This window comes from Mustela erminea, chromosome 19 (assembly GCF_009829155.1).
Source record: "Mustela erminea isolate mMusErm1 chromosome 19, mMusErm1.Pri, whole genome shotgun sequence".
In the NCBI taxonomy this organism is placed as follows: domain Eukaryota; kingdom Metazoa; phylum Chordata; class Mammalia; order Carnivora; family Mustelidae; genus Mustela; species Mustela erminea.
Genome location: NC_045632.1, coordinates 25,162,279 through 25,176,989, shown reverse-complemented (window position 1 = coordinate 25,176,989; position 14,711 = coordinate 25,162,279). Strand labels below are relative to the sequence as shown.

At 41.1% G+C, this 14,711-nt stretch overlaps 1 long non-coding RNA gene and 1 pseudogene across 1 annotated transcript; both read right to left on the bottom strand.

Moving 5' to 3' along the window:
* Nucleotides 1-1,887: 1,887 nt before the first annotated feature.
* On the bottom strand, nt 1,888-11,684 carry LOC116580234. The gene is made up of 3 exons (XR_004281560.1): nt 11,673-11,684; nt 9,390-9,393; nt 1,888-2,122 (listed from the first exon to the last, which is right to left on the bottom strand). It is a non-coding gene; the product is annotated as an uncharacterized LOC116580234 (long non-coding RNA).
* On the bottom strand, nt 3,938-6,129 carry LOC116580233 (annotated as a pseudogene).
* Nucleotides 11,685-14,711: the final 3,027 nt, after the last annotated feature.

The window sequence follows — 14,711 nt, the reverse complement described above, 5'->3', positions numbered from 1 at the left end:
CCTTCCTCTCTCTCTGCCTGCCTCTCTGCCTGCCAAATAAATAAATAAAATCTTAAAAAAAAAAAAAATGCTCAGTATGCCGTGACATCTGTCATGTTTCCTAAAAGCAAACACTTGTTTTCTCTGACATAAGAATTCAATTTGGAAAGTGTTTGACTTTCTAAACCCTGCTAATTGCATTTGATCTCTAATTATGACTGTAAAAATGTCTTAGTAATACATGTAATTTTTACTTCCAACCTCCATGTTTATCCTTTAAATTTAGAAAAATTAAGCTCTTTGCATACTTAATAGGAAAGTATTAATTGGGTGCCTGGATGGCTGAGTCGGTTAAGCATCTGCAGGTCATGATCCTGGAGTCCCAGGATCGAGTTCCATGTCAGATTCCCTGCTTAGTGGGGAGTCTGCTTCGCCCTCTGACCCTTCCGACTCTCATGCTTCTTCTCTCTTGCTCTCTCACAAATGAATAAATAAAATCTTTTTTCTTTTTAAAGATTTATTACTTGAGAGAAAGAGAGAAAGAGCAAGAGCAGCGGGGAGAGGGAGAAGCAGGCTCCCTGCTGAGCAGGGAGTCTGATATGGGCCTCTATCCCAGAGCCTGGGATCATGACCTGAGCCGAAGGCTTAACCAACTGAGCCACCTAGGTGCCCCACAAATGAATAAATAAGATCTTTAAAAAAGAATCAAATTTGCTTTCTTCTCATACAAAAATATGCTCCAAAGGGGTGCCTGGGTGGTTCGGTGGGTTAAGCCTCTGCCTTTGGCTCAGGTCATGATCTCAGGGTCCTGGGATCGAGTCCTGCATCAGGCTCTCTGCTCGGCCGAGAGCCTGCTTCCCCTCTCTTTTCTGCCTGCTGCTCTGCCTACTTGTGATCTCTGTCTCTCTGTCAAATAAATAAGTAAAATCTTTTTTAAAATTTTGAAAAAAATAGACTCTTTGTAGAATTTTTAATTTTTTTTGGTGTTCAGTTTTTTGTTTTCATCTTTGAGTATTATAAGGCTTGTTTTTACATTTGGTGATATATGGATGTATATATATACATACATACATATACACACATACACACCTATTATACTTTTTCTAGTTTTTTGTGCTGTTTTAATCTGCTTATTTTAGTTTATTAGTAATGTACAATGCCCAAAGATAACAACTATAATAATGAGTATCCTAACATACAAATCAAACTCTCTGGAATGAGAAATATGGACATATCGAGGCTCTAGGCTGAACTGGAATGATTCTTTTTGCCACATTCAAAAATCTTCCTTTTGTATTATTAAGGAATATTTTATCCTCTTGTTGAGTGTGTCTCTCCCCTCCTCCTAATGTTTTATCAGTGTGCTTTTTATTTCTTTCCCTTATTACACTGGCAAGGACCTTAGCACAATGTTGGAAAAGTATAAGAGGAAGATCCTGGGCCTGATTCTAGTCATGGGAGAAACATACTCAACCTTGCAGCATCAAGTATGATGTTTTTGTGTTGTAGAATACTCCTTATTAAATTGAGGAAAATCCCTTCTCATTTGCTGAAAGTTTTTATTGTGAACATTTGTTAAATTTTGTCAGATGTATTTCTCATGTAAATTGAAAAGTTTTTTTTTCCCCTTAGAATGTTAGTATGGTAGGTCACATTGATTTTGTTTTTTAAGATTTTATTTATTTGACAGAGAGAGAGAGATCATAAGTAGGCAGAGAGAGAAGGGGAAGCAGGCTCCCCACTGAGCAGAGAGCCCAATGTGAGGCTCGATCCCAGGACCCTGAGATCATGACATGAGCCAAAGGCAGAGGCTTAGCCCACCGAGTCACCCAGGCACCCCTAAAATGCAAGATTCTTATGCATCCGGGTGTTGATCTGTTTTTATTGATTTTGAGAGGGGTTCTCTGTGTCTCCTGGACTTGAATGCCTATTTCCTTCCCTAGTTTAGGGAAGTTCTCATCTATGATTCGCTAAAATATACCTTCTCTCTCTCTCTCTCTCTCTCTCTCCCCTTCTTCTTCCTTTGGGACCCCAATTATTCTACTATTGTTTCAGTTATGGCATGGCTGATTTCTCAAAGCCTCTCCTCATGATTCATTAGTTGTTTTTCTCTTTTCCACAGCTTCCTTACTTTCCATCATGTCTTCTATGCCTCTATCTCTTCTGCCTCATTTTACCCTAGCCATTAGAGCTTCCGTTTTAGACTGCATCTCAGTTAAAGCATTTTAAATTTTGGCCTGATTAGATTTTAGTTATTTTATTTCTACACTATGGAATTCTCTAGCATTTTTTTAATTTTTTTTTTTTTTTTTTTTTTTTTTTTTTTGACAGAGATCACAGGTAGGCAGAGAGGCAGGCAGAGAGAGAGGAAGGAAAGCAAGCTCCCTGCTGAGCAGAGAGCCCAATGCAGGGCTCGATCCCAGGACCCTGGGATCAGGACCTGAGCCAAAAGCAGAGGCTTTAACCTACTGAGCCACCCAGGCGCCCCTTCTCTAGCATTTTTTATGCTTTTTATCAAGCCCATCTAATATCCTTACAATTGTTATTCTAAATTCTAGGTTTGACATTTTACTTAAATCCATATTTATTAAATCTGTGGCAGAGAGTATTGCCTCTGATTCTTTCTTTTGTTGCAAATTTTATCTTCTAGTTATTTTGTTTAGAGAAGAATAGATGAATGAGAGAACAAAATAAAAATGATCAAACCATGACCCCACAGGGATATATACTAGACAAATCCAAAGAGATCAGAAACAAAAAAAAAAGGGGGGGGGAGAGAATATAATCTAACACTACATCCCAGAATTATAAAGAAAGAAAAACATATATACACAAAAATAAAATTGGATACAGTGAAAGGAACACAAAAATGAAGACTATATCTATAAAATGTAAAAGTGAAAATTTTAAAAAGACTAAAAAAGAGTTGATAGAATAAGCTAGTTGAAAAGGAAAAAGTAAAATTTTAAACTGAAAGAGTAAGGACTTGAAAAAACCTTGAATTATTCTTTTCTTTTTTTTTTTATTTAAAAACATCACTTCTTTATTTCAAAGGAAAAATAAAAGGCCCTCTGACCCTTTCCAAAAAACCCCAATAATAATAATGATAATGAAAAATCCTATTAGAAACCATAAGCAATCACTGAGAGTTTGAGTATTATATCCTTCAAGTATGCTGTTTGGATTTTTTGTTTTTTTTAAGTTGGTGACTATACACATATTTTAAAAAACCTTAAAAGTGTGGCCAAGGGATTTTGCTTCAAATTAAGTATTTAGAGGACTACTTCAAAATACTTCAAAATACTGTAGTAGGGTTTTGCAGTGATCCTTCGGGGGCATGATGCTCTCACTTTTGTATCCTAGCAAAGATTAAGGGATGAGGTTCATAAGTGATCATACTTCCAAGGTCAGCATGAGTGGCCAACTCGGATGAGAAAGCCAGGGAGAGATCCATGCATTCTTCCACAGACAAGGACAATCCACCCTGAATACAAAAATTCAGACATAGAATGTAGCAGGATTTCACAGTAAAGTTAGTCTGGGATAGGGGAGAGCCCAGATGAGGCAAGGTTTTAGGTTTAACTGGTTTCCCCTAAACAGATTTTTGCATCTTTTTAGTGGGTTTTAGTGCAGTCCTTCAAGCCACAATTTAGAATGCCCTTCAGTGTGCTCCAGATTGTTGGTTCATATTAAAGGACTGTTTAAGATTTGCATCCCAAGGAATATCATGCTACATAAAAATAATTCAAGATTTTTGCCCAAAAAACTTCTTGGATAAAATCTAAAAAATACTATTGCAATTACGTTTCTTGAAGAAAAAAAAATAAATATTCTAAGTGCAAACATATTCACTCAACTCTTTTGTTGTTGTAGAAAACTTCAGAGTAGGTAAGTTGTCTAATTCTTTGCTGCATGCACTCGCCAGAGGGTAGGGGAGCACTGCCTTCTCGTTCCTGCATCATCTGGGGAAGGAGAAGAACCATTCCACATAGCTGAAGAGGGCATCCCAATGCTTCCAGAGAAAGGCAATGAAAACCACAAGGATGGGACCCCTGGGTGGCTCAGTTGATTAAGCGGCTGCCTTCGGCTCAGGTCATAATCCCAGCTTCCAGGGATCGAGTCCCACCTCGGGCTCCTTGCTCAGCAGGGAGCCTGCTTCTCCCTCTGCCTCTGCCTACCAGTCTGTCTGCCTGTGCTTGCTTGGTCTCTCTCTCACAAAAAAATAAATAAAATCTTAAAAAGAAAAAAAAAAAAAAGAAAACCACAAGGAATAAATTGTTGAATGCCCTGTTGCCAGTCTTCATGAGAGGAACCATGCAGTTGGCTATCGTGGAGACAAAGACCAAAAGGACCGCCATGACTGCCAGAAGGATGTTGATGAGTTTGCCTAGAAGGTTCCAGGCAGTGGTATTCACCAGCCCTTCCAGCTGTACCACCACCTGCTGCTGCTGTAGCTGCAGCTCCATCCTGGAGATGCGGGTCTGGAATGGCTCCAGGGCCTCCTGGATATCCCAGGCCTGTTCACAGGACCGAAATACAACTTTCTCTTCCATGGGGGCCAATTCCTACTTCAAGTTTAAGATTTTATTCTGATGGAGTTTCGTCATTCAGTTGTTCTTCTAATCATTCACATCTATATCGCTCATCTTGTAAGGCCTGCATTATTACTGAATAGTCTCTCTGATAATGTTCTTTGAGGGTCTCAAAGGATTCCTCTAGCCTGGTCTGTGTTTCCTGGATCTCCTGGATCTCATGTAGTAGTGCATCTAATCCTGAGCTCTGCATGTCAGGGTGTTTTGGAGCTGGACGCTCCTACAGCAGTGCCTCCAGTGGTGCTGTTGGCTCCCACTGAGCGTGAAGTGGCACTAGAACAATCTTCCTCACTACCATATTTTGGGCTTGATTGAAAGTTTGAAATCACTCCCCAACCCTTCCCCCCATTATCCACTTGCCCTTCCTCTAAAGAGTCCTTCAGGTTAGGGATATTGTCGGCACTGCCAAATTTATTCCAAATTAGTGAGGCCATCTCTCTGGGTTTTGAGACTACAGCCCCTGCTGCTGAATGGGTCACCTGGGAGAAGCTAGAAAGTCCACCTTTGACACTGTCCACCACACCTTCACTGAAACCAGTCATCTTTGCTCCCACATCCTTCAGACCCTGGTGCTTGTCCCTGAAGACATCTTTCGGCTGCCTGGATCTCCCATTCTGCTCCACCTCTTGGAGCTTTCTGTGGTAGTTCTCAAGCGTCTTTTGCAGATGGAGGATGGTTTGGGCAGACTTCTGGTTCTTCTCAAAGACCTGCTTGATGCAGGCAGCCTGCTGCTTGTCTGCTTTGTTGGCAGACAAGTCAAGTACTCAGCAACATTGTCGTCCCGGGCTGTTTGTGCAATCTTGATCTGTTCTGTGAGCTTCAGGATCTTCTGCTGCAGGTGAGCAAGAGCAGCCTTTGTGTGTTGAGGGTCTGGTGTTCCATCCACAGAGTCTGTGCAGAAGCTGCCATGGGTGCTGGAGGCCACTGCTCTGGAAGTCTGGGTGAGGCTGCTTACTTCCATCTGCTGGATCTGCTCTGCAGTTGCCTCATCCCCTGGCAGACATGCAGCAGCAGCAGCAGCAGCAGCAGCAGCAGCAGCACAAGCTATTTCCATCATATCAGAGCTGGTTGGAGTATCAGTTGTGGATAAAGACCTGGCTCTGCCCAAAGGATAACAGCTGCCATCTCCTGACCAGATTTCCTGTTGATGTGGGGACTTCCCTTTGGGGTCTTTGCCCCACCTATTATGTAAGCTCGTCCCTCTCTTCATCTTGGGTAGCACTCAGATCTGCTGCAGGACACGATTCAGAGCTGTGGGGTGGGCGGGAACACCATCAATCTCAGCACATGAGTTCTGGTTTTCCAGATCCATTTCAGGTTCTGGATCTATCTGAAATGGTTGCACATTGTGTGGAGACACTGATGACCTCCTGTGCTGGTGCTGGAAGAGATCCTTCAAATGTTGGCCAATCACATTAATGTTCTCCAAAGCATTGTGGGTCATTTCATACAACTTTTGTTCTGATTCTGTTTGCTTTTTGGCCTCTGCATCTTGGGATTTGCCTCCAGGAGCAGAGTCCTCATATAACTGTTCACTGCCTCCATCAATAGGCTCCATCAATAAATTTAATATGCTTATTTGCAAACTCAAAAACTTTTAAACACACCAAGCCTGTCAAATTAGGTAGGCATTGGGGCGCTTGGGTGACTCAGTGGGTTAAGCCTCTGCCTTCAGCTCTGGTCAGGATCTCAGGGTCTAGGGGTGGAGCCTGGCATTGGACTCTCTGCTCAGTGGGGATCCTGCTTTTCCCTCCCTCTCTGTCTGCCTCTCTGCCTACTTGTGCTCTCTCTTGTCAAATAAATAAAATCTTTAAAAAAAAATTAGGTAGGCATTTGCTTCAACAGTAACTACACATGCAGCTGTGCGGCAGAGGCTTCATGCCTATCTATATCACTCTCCCTCAAGCACTTCTAAGGTGTACAGGAATCCTTTTAGGACAAGCCGCGGGGAAGGGAGGAGCACCCGGCATCTCTGCCAGGGCAGTGGCTTGAGCTCAAGTGCTGGTTCCTTCTGCTGTGTCAGCCCCACCAGGTCCATCTCCCCCCAACCACTCCCTGCCCGGCCCTCACTACTGTGCCACCACAGCCACCAATGCTGCCTGAGCCTCGGCCTTGAATTCTATATATTGTCTAATTTTCTCCTAGTGCACGAGTGTTTCAGTTCTGAGTGCTACGTAAACTTGGTATTAGTCTGATGTTCCAGCTGGTCTTCTAGGGGAGGGCCCTGCTGCACTGATTCTCAGATGTCTTGGTCTCGGGGGAACTGTACCGCCCTTTGCCAGGAGGCCAGGCTCAGCATCAACTGTTTCCAGTTGCTCTCCATGGCTTTTGTTCCCTGAAGGTTTTCTAAGCCACTTCAGAGGATAAAAAGAAAAATGACGGTGCCCCAATCTCCAGCCCCAGAGCTGAAAGATCCCAGCCTTCTCTTCAGTTAACCCTTAGGGAAAAGCAGCCAATATCGTGTGTGCACCAAACTCTGCAGGCTCCTGTGGTGTGCACCCCTGTCAGTCCTCCTGGGGGAAGGACCAGGGTCTCACGTTGGTTCTGCCTCTTGTTTGGCCTCTGCTTGGAGTGCAGTCACTGGAATGTGTTGCGGTTGATGGTTTATGGCAAAACTGAGCCAAGGGCCCACTCTGGGGCTGTCTGATTGTAGCTGGCTTCCCTGTTCTGTTGCTTGGGAACTCTGCTGACTCAGTCACCCCCATTCTTTCTGTGACCCCAGGGATCCAGAGACCACACTGTTCCATTAAGGATTCTGCCCTGTGTTGCCACCTGAGCACCTTTTAGGCAGGGATGTCCCTCACCGAGCAGATTTCTGAAAGTTCCAATTTTCTGCTTCACTGCTGTGTCAACTTTCCTATAGCCAACTTATGGAGGCTCGCTCCCCTCACTGTTTATCTTCCAATATATCCCCTCAGATTCATGGTCTCCACAGATTCTACCTTGCAAAAAGTGGTTGCTTGTATGTTTGTAGAATTGCAGAAGTTCTTTTCTTAGCTCTCTGGTTGAATTCACGAGTGTTCAGAATGATTTGATAGATATCTAGCTGAATTCAAGGGACCAGATGAAATGAGGGTCCCCTACTCTTCCAGCATCTTCCTTTCTCTGATTTTCGTATTTTGAATCACCTTTGAATTCTCGAGATAAATCCCACTTGATCAGGATATTTAATCTTCTTAATGTACTGTTGAATTTGGTTTGCTAATTTTTTTTTTTAAAGATTTTATTTATTTATTTGACGGAGAGAGATCACAAGCAGGCAGAGAGGCAGGCAGAGAGAGAGAGAGGGAAGCAGGCTCCCCGCTGAGCAGAGAGCCCGATGCGGGGCTCCATCCCAGGACCCTGGGATCATGACCTGAGCCGAAGGCAGAGGCTTCAACCCACTGAGCCGCCCAGGCGCCCCGGTTTGCTGATATTTTGTTGAGTATTTTTGCCTCTGTGTTCATTTGGGATATTGGCCAGTAATTTTCTTGTAGTGTCCTCTTATTTTGGTAATGCTGGCTTTGTAAAATGACTTTGGAAGTGTCCCCTCTTTATCTTTTTGGAAGAGTTTGGGAAGGGTTGGTATTAATTCTTTAGATTTTTCATAGAATTCAGCAGTGAAACCACCTGGTCCTGGAAATTCCTTTGTTGGGAGGTTTGCTATTTGCTTCATGAACTTGTATGACCAAATCTCTCTCCATGTTTGAAATGTTCTCAGCCATTATTTATTGAAATAAATTTTTACTCCTTTCAACTTCTCTTCTCCTTATGGGACTCCAATAGTATATTCGATGATTCTTTGTTGAATTTTTGTATTTTGTTCTTGTATTATTTTTCTGGTATTATTATTATTATTTTTTAAAAACCTGTATTCTCTTGTAGCTCTCTGAGTATTTGTAGAACTATTATTTAAAATTCTTTGTTTGATCTGTTAGACCTCATCAATAAATTCAGTAAAATTTCAGGATATGAAATCAACAGACAAAAATCGGTACCATTCTATACATTAATGAATAGAATAATGAATTTTCTTTATTTTTTTCAAAGACTTTATTTATTTATTTGAAAGAGAGAGTGAGAGCATGAAGAAGGGGAGGAGCAGGGGGCCAGGGGGAGCCTGAGCCTGATAGGTGGCTTGATCTCAGGACCTCGAGATCATGACCTGAGCTGAAGTCAGATGCTTACCTGACTGAGCCACCAGGCACCCCAATTTTTTTTTTTGAGTTTTTATTTAAATTCCAGTTAGTTAGCATATAGTGTAATATAAGTTTCAGTGTATAATATAGTGATTCAATACTTCTATACAATATGCAGTGTTCAACACAGCAGGTGTACTCCTTAATCCATCATCACCTACTTTACCTATGCCCCCACCAAACTCCCTCTGGTAACTCTCAGTTTGTTCTCAATAGTTGAGAGTCTGGTTCTTGGTTTCTCTCTCTCTCTCTCTCTTTCTTCCCCCCCTTTGTTGGTTTGTTTTGCTTCTTAAATCCCACATGTGAGTGAAATCATGGTATTTATCTTTCTCTGACTGACTTATTTTGCTTAGCATACTCTCTAGCTCCATCTACGTCATTGCAAATGCCAAGATTCCATTCTTTTTTATGGCTGAGTAATATTCCATCATATATGTATGCCACAGCTTTATCCATTCATCTTTTGATGGATACTTGGTCTGTTTCCATATCTTGGTTGTTTAGATAATGTTACTATCAACATTGGGGTACATGTATTCTTTTGAATTAGTGTTTTTGAATCCTCTTGGTAAATACCTAGGAGTGCAATTGTTGGATTGTAGGGTAGTTCTATTTTTAACTTTTTGAGGAAACTCCTCACTGTTCTCCAGAGTAGCTGCATCAGTTTGCATTCCCACCAAGATTACAAGATGATTCCCCTTTCTCCACATCCTTGCCAGCATTTGTTTCTTCTGTTTTTGATTTTCACCATTCTGACAGGTGTGAGGTGATATCTCATTATAGTTTTGATTTATATTTCCCTGATGATGAGTGATGTTGAGCATCTTTTCATATGTCCATTGGCCATCTGTATGTCTTCTTTGGAAAAATGTCTATTCATATCTTCGGCCTATTTTTTTAAAAAAAAGATTATTAATTTATTTGACAGAGAGTGAAAGAGACAGTGACAGAGGGAACACAAGCAGGGAAGTAGGAAGGAGGAGCAGGCTTTCCACTGAGCAGGGAGCCTGATATGGGGCTCAATGCTAGGACCCTGGGATCATAACCTGAGCTGAAGGCAGTTGCTTATCCAACTGAGCTACCCAGGTGCCCCTCTTCTGCCCATTTTTTAATTGGATTATTTTTGGGGGTGAACTTGATAAGTTTGATAAGTTCTTTATATATTTTGAACAGTAACACATTATCAGGTATGTCATTTGCAAATATCTTCTCCCATTCTGTATGCTGCCTTTTAGTTTTCTTGTTTCCTTTGCCGTGCAGAAACTTCTAATTTTTAATTTTCTTAAATTTTGAAGATTTTATTTATTTATTTTTGAGAGCGAGAGTGCACTAGAGATCATGAGCAGGGGTGGGGACAGAGGGAGAAGCAGACTCCGTGCTGAGCAGAGAGCCCGATGTGGGACTTGATCTCAGGACCCTGGGATCATGACCAGAGCCAAAGGCAGATACTCAACCAACTGAACCACCCAGGTGCCCTGGAACTTTTTATTTTGATGAAGTCCCAATAGTTTATTTTTGTTTTTGCTCCTCTTGCCTCAGGAGACATATCTAGGAAGAAGTTGCTATGGCTGATGTCAAATAGGTTACTTCCTGTGTTCTCCTCTAGGATTTTGATGGTTTCAATCTCACATTTAGGTCTTCAGTCCATTTTGAATTTATTTTTGTGTATGGTGTAAGAAAGTGGTCCAGTTTCTTTCTTTTGTATGTTGCTGTCCAGTTTTCTCAGCACCATTTGTTGAAAAGACTGTCTTTTTCCTATTGCATATCCTTTCCTGCTTTGTCAGAGATTAATTGACCATATAGTTGTGGGGAATGACTTTTCTGAAAAAGAAATAAAGCAATTCCACTTATAATAGCATAAAAACAATGAAATACTTGAAGTAAGTTTAAGCAAGAAGATGAAAGATCTCTACTCCGAAAACTATAAGACATGGATGAAAGAAATCAAAGAAGACACAAAAAAATGGAAAGATACCCCATGCAGAATAAAAATACTGTTAAAATGTCAATATTACCAAGAGCCATCTATAGATTCAAAGCAACCCCTGTCAAGATTCCAGTGGCATTTTTTACAGAAGTAGGAAAAAAACTCCTAAAATGTTTATGGAACCACAAAATTCCAAAAATCGGCCAAAGAAATCCTGAGGAAGAACAAAGCAGGAGGATTCACACTTCCTGATTTCAAGCTAACTCTATAAAGCTATAATGATCAAAATAATATAGTATTGGCATACAAACAGACCTCCATAGATTCCAGTGAACCCATAGTTAGCCCTAGTTCTTTCTACCCATCCTGACCCCCATTATTACGAGTGTGTCTATAAGTGACTTCTGCAACTGCATAGGCTCCTATAGCTGGCCTCTATAGTCAAGTGTGTGCACACCACTGGCTCTGATCACCAACACTACCTGCAGTGGTCTCTACCTGTCCTGGAGGTGCCACTTAAGAGCCCAACAGCCCTTGAAGCCACTGTGGACCTCCTTCAATTCTTGCCAAAAACTACACAGTTGTCAATACTGTGGACTCCGGAGGCCTGGGCCGAAGAGACATCTTACACATGAGGAGCTGGTGCCGCCAAATTCCCCTGCGTTGGTGTCCTGCAGGGTCATGAGTTCAAACTTACATTGGGTGTAGAGATTACTAAAAAAATTAACTTTAACACAATTATCAATAGGTAAGGACTTACCATTGTTATTTTGTTCATTGTTTTCTGGTTGTTTTGTAGATTCATTTTTCTTTTTTCTTATCCTGCTCTCTTCTATCTTTTGATTCTTTAATTATCAGTATGCTTTGATTTATTTGTCATATTATTTTGTGTACTTGCTATAGTTTTTCCCTCGTGGTTACCATGAGGTACAGAAAACATCCTAAAATTATAACACCCTATTTTAAGCTGATAATGGAATTTCTAAACACTTTTACTTCTCTCTCACTTTTTTGGTTATTGCTGTTAAAATTTACATATTTTTATATCACATATCTAGCAACAGATTATTGTACTTATGGTTGCTTTCACTATATTCGTTTTTAAAAGATTTTTAAACTAGAATTATAAGTAAATTATGCAGCATCATTACCAAATTAGAGTCGAACATTGACAATATACTTACCATTACCAGTTAGTTTTATGCTACCTTTTAATGTTTTCATGATGTTAATTAGCATCCTTTTACTTCCACTCAAAGAACCCTCTACTGTTTTTGTAAGGCAGGTCTAGTGGTAATGAACTCCCTCAGCTTTTGTTAGTTCAGGGAGGTTTTTATCCCTCCTTTGTTTTTGAAGGATAGTTTTTGATGGGTATAGTATTCTTGATGGACCATTCTTTTATTTTGAATATGTCATCCCACTCTCTCCTGGTCTGAAGTATTTCTGTTGATAAATCTGCCCATAGTCTTATAGGGGTTCCCTTGTTTGTAACTCTTTCTCTTTTCTCTTGCTGTTTTTCATTTTTTTCTGTTGTAATTTTTTACAATTCAATTATGTGTCTTAGTGTAGCCCTATTTGAGTTCAACCTATATGGAGTTTTTTAAGCCTCACAGATCTGGATGTCCATTTTTCTCTCCTTCAGGAATTTTTCAGCCATTTTTGCTTTAGATATATTTTCTGTTTCTTGCTTTTCTCCTTCTGGAATTCTCATATTGTGAACGTTGTTTTATTTCATTGTGTCTCATAAGTATCATAGACTTTACTTTTTTTCCATTCTTTTTTCTTTTTTGCTCCTCTGACTGGATAATTTTTAATGTCCTATACTCCTCTTCACTGATTCCTTTTTCAGCATGCTTAAGTCTGTCTTTGAAACTATTGAATTCTTCTGTTCAATTATTGTAATTTTCAACTCTAGGATTTCTGATTTTTTAAAATTATTTCTATAGCTTTGTTGAACTTGTTTGTTCATGCATTGTTTTCTTAGTTTTGTTCAGCTATCTCTGTGCCCTGTAGGTCATTAAATTTATTTAAGAGGATATTTTGAATTCTTGTCTGAATTCTTTATAGGTCTCCATTTTCTAAAAAAGATCAGTTATTGGGCGCTTGGGTGGCTCAGTGGGTTAAAGCCTCTGCCTTCGGCTCAGGTCATGATCCCAGGGTCCTGGGATCGGGCCCCACATCGGGCTCTCTGCTCAGCGGGGAGCCTGCTTCCTCCTCTCTCTCTGCCTGCCTCTCTGCCTACTTGTGATCTCTGTCAAATAAATAAATAAATAAATCTTTAAAAAAATCAGTTATTGGGTTCTTTTATTGGTGTCATATTTACCTGTTTTGTTTTGTTTGTTTTGTTTTTTGGTGATCCTTGATTCCTTACATTGGTGTCTGTACATTTGAGTAATCAGGTTCCTTAAGAGATTTGCTTTGACAGTGACAATTCTTCATCAGCCAGCTCAGTTTGGGTTTCTGGGTGTATCTACTGATAATGTTGTTAGGCAGGTGGTCTATTTTTTGTTCCCTTTCTGGGGTTGATGGATTGGGAGGGTGGGTGCCACTAGCGGAGAGCAGTTAGCTAAGTTGCTTTGGTTCCCTACCCAAGTGAGCCTGGAGGATGGACTCTGTGGTTGCCTGGTTCTCTGGTCAGGCTTACCAGATTGTTGTAACTGAATGCTATATTTGGTAGTATGTTGGGCCATGAATCAGCTTCCCTACCCTGGCAGGGCAGCAGGATATGACCCTGAACATGGATGGTACATTGTTTGGGGACCCAAATCATGCAAGAGTGAACACAGAATTCTATGGTCAGGTGAGGTCACTGGTTATACTCAGCAGATGAGGAAAACCATGGGCTGTGCTCTCTGTTCAAACATCACTGTATGCAGGGATGTTGGATAAGCTACATATGTGCTCTGGTTGGTTTAGCTGGTCAGGCAGGCTGGGTACTGTATTCAACACCAAGCAGTGCTATGAATTAGTTTCTCTGCCTGGATGCAGTGGGAGAAGTAGCTCTAAAGCTGGTTGAGCTCTTTGTTGTCTTAACTCACACCAAGCTGTGCTCCAAGATTCATAGCCAAACAGGTCCACTGGCTTTGCTCTGAGTGTCGCTGGGTCACAGAGCTTCCAGGTGTTCTCACCAGCATTTCTGAACAGATGGGGCCAGAAGAGTTAAGAGGTCTTTAATGTGTATTAATCAGGTTAAGAGTTGGGCTATGTTTATTGTTCACTGTAGATGTGGGTACCAGAGGCTTCAGACTCCTCTATTTTCTGTGTTTTTACCCCTACCATTAATTTCTGGAGCAGGTCTCCTTAAATAGAGCCTATGCCCTGTAGTTTTTCCAACTGTAATCCAGTGTTGTTGTACTGGTGGTAAGGTGTGGGGGATGGAAAACATTCTTAATCTTTTGACAATATTTCAGTCTTTTAGTGGTAGAACTGTATTCCTGGGCTGGCTGTTACCTTCCCAAGTGTTTCTTGGCTTTTATTCACCCTATAACCCCCTTAAGTAAGACAGGAAGACTGGAGAGGGGAGGAGTTAGATAAATGTCCTTCCTTCCAAGTAGATAAAGTTCTGGAAATGGCTTTTCCTATGGAGAGTAGATCTTTATTATGGAGGATGATCTACATCTATTTCAAGATGGTTATTTTTGGGGGCACCTGGGTGGCTCAGTGGGTTAAAGCCTCTGCCTTCGGCTTAGGCCCAGGGTACTGGGATCGAGTCCCACATCGGGCTGTCTGCCCAGCAGGGAGCCTGCTTCCCTCTCTCTCTCTGTCTGCCTCTCTGCCTACTTGTGATCTCTGTCAAATAAATAAATAAAATCTTAAAAAAAAAAAGGTGGTTATTTTTCCTCTCATCTTGCCAGAGCTATTATCTTTTTTTCTTGGTTCTTAACCTTGAGAACTTGCTAGGATTCTTTGGAATACCCATGAAAATGTGTCCCTTTCTCTCCCCACCAAGACTTCAGTCCCAGGAGTTTCTCACTTCCACACTAGCCTATACAGCTTCCAGCAACTGTCGAAATTACCATGTAAGTGTTCTGTTTA